General features: G+C 31.6%; 1 long non-coding RNA gene across 1 annotated transcript; it reads right to left on the bottom strand.

Moving 5' to 3' along the window:
- Window positions 1-4,960: 4,960 nt before the first annotated feature.
- LOC128282659 (uncharacterized) lies at window positions 4,961-5,592 on the bottom strand. The gene is made up of 2 exons (XR_008273013.1): window positions 5,385-5,592; window positions 4,961-5,302 (listed from the first exon to the last, which is right to left on the bottom strand). It is a non-coding gene; the product is annotated as an uncharacterized LOC128282659 (long non-coding RNA).
- Between the last annotated feature and the right edge of the window lie 1,430 nt (window positions 5,593-7,022).

Genomic DNA, 7,022 nt, shown 5'->3' with positions numbered 1-7,022 from the left:
GACAATGATCATATTAATCATTAAAAAGACTGTAACACCCTTACCCCGTAACCGTCTCTGGAATAGGTTAGGAGGCATTACTTAACCCATAACACAATTCAGAATAATCTTATATCAAATATCAAATCATTACAATAAATGTCATTCATTCACATTCGTTAAGAACATAAAATTGAGCATAAGATACTTAAACGTGCATTCGAGACTAAATTGATAACATATAAAAGTTTCAGAACTTATAAAATTTTTAACTTTTCAAATGTCACACGCTTGTGTGAACAGACCATGTGCCTCACACGGTCTTAAACACGCCTGTGTGTCTAAGCTGTGTCAAAATAAGGAATAGCTACTGACTTGCTCACACGGGTACAAGACATGCCCGTGTGCCTTGGCTGTGGTCGAACTTGACTTGGGCCACACGGTTAGCCAAACGCCCGTGTACTTTGGCCATGTTCGGGCTTGACTTATAATTGTAGAGTACCCCAAGGGACACACGACTGTGCAACATAGCCGTGTATCGCACACGGCTGAGACAAGCGCCCGTGTCTCTGCCCGTGTAGACAAAAATAGGCCATTTGCATAGCTAATTTGCCACCGCAAATTTGGGTCAATCTACAAGTAAAGAAACAAGCATATATGCACTACCATTTCAGCCAATTTTATGCCAAAACATTCATCATTCAATTTCAAACTAAACTTACCAAAACTTCCCAACTAAAACATACCACAATAGCATATTAACATCACATTTCATAAATCATTATCAACTATGAGTTCAAACTCAAACTAGCCAAATCACATTGCTAAGTATATACATCACAAAACATGATCTCACAACTACTAGCCTATACATGCCATACTTTAATATATATATTTTCAGAGTACCAAAATAAGGTTCGATAGTGCGATGACAATCCTCGATGATCCCCGAGCTCACAGTAGCTTCGATATCTATAAAACAATGTAAACACACACAAAGTAAGCTTTCAAAAGCTTAGTAAGCTCGTACCAAAACATCAACTATATATAAAATACGAAACATGAACATGTAAGTACTTATAAATTCTCAACTCATCCATCAAGTCCAGGCCAACACCAACCATATGATTATACCAATTCAATAAACTTTTTATGCATTTTACCATTTACCACATAGGTATTATTCTTACCTGAACATTCTCGTATTCATTCATTTTCATTCTCACCTCTTGTTCAGATATTTTAAGACTTTTTGAAGATCACCACTACTTTAACATCTGCACACTTAGTGCTTTAAAGATTAGCCGAAGCTATAATAATTTCGCACAATTAGTACTTTAAAGATTATCTTAAGCTATAATAATTTCACACACTTAGTGCCATCTTAATTAACTGAAGCTATTTCGGTATCGCTCACTTAGTGCCTCAAGTAGCCGAAGCTAATTCAAATCGCACACTTAGTGCCAAATACCATCGATTTATCATTGTATTCATCCGAACTAAATAAATATACAATAAATGTATATTAAAAACATCAAAACATACTTATAACATCATATTTTGCGTACGAACTTACCTCATACTCGAAATTGTCGACTTAGATCATCTACTCTATAATCTTCGACTTCCCTCAGACTAAATCCGAATTCCTCTTTTCTTAATCTAAATATATTCAAAATTAACCCTTTTATTTACCAAATTATTCAAAACAATCCATAAACACATATTTAGAGCATTTTACAAACTAGCTCTTACATTTTCAAATTTCGACACTTTAGTCCTTAATTTACAAAATCACAAAATACACAAAATTTGCTTATACACAAACTTAGCCAAATTTTCATAGCTCTCATACAAGTCCATACATTTCATTTATTCATATTTTAGTCCCTCAAAATAACATTTTTACAAATTAGCCCAAAATACTCAATTTCATCAAAAATCCAAAGACAAAACATGTAAACCCAATATCAAACTTTAATATTTCATCTTATAACATCACAAAGCTCATGAATCCATCCATGTAACATCTCAAAATCATCAATAAAATCAGAAATTGAGGCATGGGTTCGATAATATACGAAGCAACGATTACAAAAACGTAAAAATTATCAAAAACGAAAGCAAAAGAATACCTAAATCAAAGCTTGCAAGTGCCGAACCGTAGCCAAAGCTTTTCTCCTTTCTTTTTCTTTTATTTTCGGCCAAGAACATGTATAATGTCTTATTTTCATACCTTATTTTAATTATAATTCATTTTATAATTAGTTTACCATTTTGCCCTTAGTATAAAACATTAACAAACCATTTTACAAAGGTCATTAATGTCTATTAACCATTTAAATGGCATAATACCACATAAGTACCTCTCATAAACAAAGCCAAGTCAAATAGACACTTTTAACATATAGCACACAACTTTTACATTTTACGCGATTAGATCCTTTTATCAAATTAAACACACATATGGTTAAATTTTAATACTAAACTTTCACACATGCTAATTCACATATCATAAGCATAGAAAATAATATTTAAACATTTTTCTGACTTAGATATGTGGTCCCGAAACCACTATTCTGACTAGGGTCTAAATCGAACTGTTATAAAGACATAATGGTGACAATGAGATAAAATAGGATTGTATTGAGCGAACATATTTAACTCAAATGAATCAATGATATCATATGAGGGTAACACACACATGACGAGGTCATTGGACAAGGCAATTTGATGAATTGTTTTTGTAAATAGTATACAGTAAGGAGTTTTCAATCTTGTCACTTCTTGTGGACTGACTCCATGATTAAGTAATTGCGAATTATCATAACGATACTTCTGGACATAATTGCAATTACTAGAGGCTAATTGTATATGTCTAATCGGTCCCTCCACTAGCTCAACAAAAAGCTCGATCAGACTGCATTTGAATCAAAAGAAAATTTTACGATTTTGGATATAATTTAATTAAGTTGATTTATTCGATGTGGAATTAAATTGGATGGTCATAAGAATTGTTCAACTAGAGACTTTAACTAAAAAACTCGTCGAAAAACTTAAAAACTCGTCGAATCAAGTCTGATTTGTGAAACCAGGCCGACAGACCAATCGATAACTAGATCGGATCGATCGAGTCGTTATTGGCCTAGACTGAACCAGCTTGAGGTGCCAACAGTTGCAATAGCAACATTCCGGTGGTCGGCAAATGGTTATATATATGAAACTAACTTACATTCATGGTAACAGAAAATGATTGTGAGAAAATTGGGTTCCTTCAATTTTCTCATAGTAAATGTTGTTTCCATGCCCCTTCCCACCACGCATCTCTTCATTTCGAAGACCACAATATGCCTTTGCTACCGCACCTTCTTTTTCTTCCTTCTCTCAGTCAGAGCTTTCACTTATGGTTCCACTAGTAGGGGCAGAGACAAGGACATGCTCAAGCTCATCACCAGTTGAATTATTCTTCTTGTAAATTCTACACTGTAAGGTTAGCAGCAACAACAGAGAGGAAGAGGGATGATAGTGAGGGAGGTCCAGTGAGAGAGGGTGAGAGGGATGGGTTGGGATGGGATTTTTATTTTATTTTATTTAATATTAATATTAATATATTTATTTAATATTAAAATAAATAATAATCTAAAAATTAAATTTATTATTATATTTTTGAAAATTTATTATTATATTATTATATATATTTTTAATTATATAATTATATTTTTAAAAATATTTATGTATTTTATATATTTCTTTCAATTTTTAGAATTAGAATCAAAGTGAGATCATTTGTAAATTTCGAGAGTTAATTTTATAAAATTATGACTAAATTGATATAACGTGTAAAAGTTGAGGGCTAAATTTGTTATTATACTGATTTTTTAAACTGTCACGTCATCTTGTCATTTGTGGGTTTTAATGGGAGTGACTAAAATGATCGAATTATGTATCGTAATTGTTTAAATTGTAAACATTTTATTTTAAAGGGATAAAATAAAAAATTTAAAAATTAAATGACTATCTGAAATTTACCTTTTAATTTAAAGTTGTTTAAGGCTAATTCAAGAAGTTTATTTTATAAAAATAAAGGTAAGTTTTATACCATCAAACAAGACTAGGTTTTAATAATGTTAGCGTTTATCGTTTAAAAATACATGAATTTCAAAAAAGAAGAAAAAGCCGCAAAATAAGTCTTATGAACCCCACATCATTTATGGAATGAAAGGCTTAAAAAAAGAATGGGTCACTCAAAACCCAAAGAAGAAAAAGAAAATGAGTTTTTGCAAAATCATAGAAGTTTTTAAAAAATTGAAAGAAAAAGATATTTTGTTAGAAAATCACAAACCATTTAATTAATCCTAAAAAGAGATTCAATTCCATGATATGCATCAACACATAGTTTTAAAAATTTTAGGTGGGATTTAGTTTTTTATTTCATTCATTAAAAAATTATTTGTTCATAATAGGTTGGATATTTTATTAAATTGATGCAGTAGGATTAAATAAGATTAATGTGACTTGGTAAATAGTTTTACCGCCAGTAGATCTGAGACAATTGGTCCAAAACAGGATGGGTTGAGGCTAATTTCTCCAGAGTATCAGCTAGCTATTTGAAATTGTATAGTGAAAACCATTGGCAACCATTCCAGCGTTTTCCAAACCTTTCTCTGCTATCTCCACACCCAGTTTATGAGATTGGTTTTAACACGACTGTCTTCATCTATACTTTCACTCTAAATCCAACCTTTACATCATGTTTGCTTGCAGTCGGTAGGTAGTAGAGTGACCGTTTGAAATATTTCCAGCATCCCTTCTGATGAACTTACCTCATTCTGTAATTGACATATTTTTGAAGCTAATGATCAACATCTTATCTGTGTTCTATCACATCATAATTAAAACTAATTACTACGAATGTTTAATTATTAACCTCAGCTACATATCTTAGATTAGTCGCATAAACTCAAATCAGGAAAAAAAAAAGTTTATATGAAATGTACTGGCATATATATAAATATTAAGGTTGGAAGCTTTACAGCTCATAAGTAAACATTACAATATATGTAACATTAAATTTAAGCAGGATTGAAAAAAAAAAAAAAACATTACAATAGAAATTCACAAGTCATCATATCTGATAGCCATTAAATAGGGTTGTCCTGGTAATGCTTTCTTTCTTCCTAGTAACAGTGTGATGGATGAGGACAGTACTTTCCCCTGGGTGGATTATGAGGAGGACCACTACCGCTTGGTGCATGACAAGAAGGATAATGTGCAGGACATGGAGGCGGTTTTACTTGGCCAAGATTTCTATATTTCTCCATAACTACAATTTTAACCCCCAAAACCAACACTCAGAAAGAGATGAGGTATAAGTAATTAATAAAACTTTTATATATACAACTTACCAATTACGGGAGTGTTTGTGGTTGAAGATGGAGGCAAGAGTAGTGAAAGTGATAGCAGTATGACTAGTATGCAAAGCATGGAGAACATATTATAGTCCTGGAGAGAGAGAAATTGATCAGACTTGGTTGTGATTATTTAGGAGGATGAACATCACTTTGGAACTCTACCCTTTAATATATCAGTAAACTGCTCACTATTTCGGAGTTGGACTCCAACAGTTGGGTCTAGTTAGTTTATTATTATTTTCACCATTCTTCCTTGAAAATTCATTGCTCCTGTTTCCTTTAATTATTTCAACAAAATTAAAACGGTTTGTAATATATAAATCTATACAACTTGAGTTAATCACATAATATCACTTCTTTAGCATCATACTAAAATTATTAAAAATATGAAATTAATAATTGTGGGAGGGATCATTAAAACCGTTGGAAAATTATTGAAAAGATTAGCTTCATCAGTATTTTTAACTTGCAATATTTAATTGATGTTTATTTAAATAAAATATTTGATATCTTTAAATGACTTTGAAGTTGTGTTATTTGATTTTATGTTCTTAGCTTTTCATTATTATGGGTATTTAATAACTTATATCATTTAGCTTTTGTATGCTTTAATATTGGATGATTTCATATAAAACCTGTAAATAATGTTGGGATGATAAATGTTTTATTAAATACCATTAAAATTAGGATTCATTTCACAGCCAAAATAATAATAAGGGAATATTTAGCATTAAGACCTTAAGTATTTTATATTTTTGCCTTTTAGTCCTTAGAATCTTTGGTTCTTTCATTTAAATTCATACTTGTTTATATTTTAATATGTTACTGTGGTTGTTGTATGTTTGTACTTAGTAACAGTTATTTTTACCATGATTATTTGTAACAGCCCGACTTAGGGCCTAGTCGGAATAGTGGTCTCGGGACCATAAATCCAAAGTTGGAGAAATTATTTTATTATTATTTTGGAGTCATAGCATGTTTATATTAGTACATGAAAATTTTGGTGAGTTAATTTTGACGGTTGTGAGCCCGATTGTGAAAAATGACTAAATCGCATAAAGTGTAAAAGTCCTAAATTGATAGCTAAATGTATTAAATAGCTAGAGAACCTAAATTGGGGGTCTTTAAAGGGAAATTAGGGCCTTAGACACTAGCTTGGTTGGCCATGGGAGACAAAATTGGAGAGATGGTCAAAATTAGGTGAAGCTTATGTCACCAATTTTGACTAATTGTAATTTTAATAACACAAAAAGGAAATGCTATCATTTTTCTTCCTTATTAGCTGAAAATATCAGCCATTGTAGGGGGCTTGAGAGCTTAAAATTTTCAGCAACTTGAAACACTCACAAGTAAGTGATTTTCGTGTCTTTGTTGATGATTTTTGTACTTTTGAGACCCTTGAAGCATGAGCTTTCAAATGAGGGTGCTATCTTGCAAAATGATCAAGAGTTTAGGGTTTTTCCATGAAGGGATTTGTGTTGGTTGCTGAGTTTTTATGGAAGAAAATGAGTCTTAGTTGTCTTATAAACAACTTTTGTGAAATGTGTTAGCATGAAAACACCTAAAGGGACTATTTTGCACAAGTTGCAAAATAGGTGATAAGAGTGTGAAATAGAGAGAATTTGGAGTTGC

Source organism: Gossypium arboreum, chromosome 10 (genome assembly GCF_025698485.1).
Source record: "Gossypium arboreum isolate Shixiya-1 chromosome 10, ASM2569848v2, whole genome shotgun sequence".
In the NCBI taxonomy this organism is placed as follows: domain Eukaryota; kingdom Viridiplantae; phylum Streptophyta; class Magnoliopsida; order Malvales; family Malvaceae; genus Gossypium; species Gossypium arboreum.
This window is presented reverse-complemented; position numbering and strand designations above follow the sequence as displayed.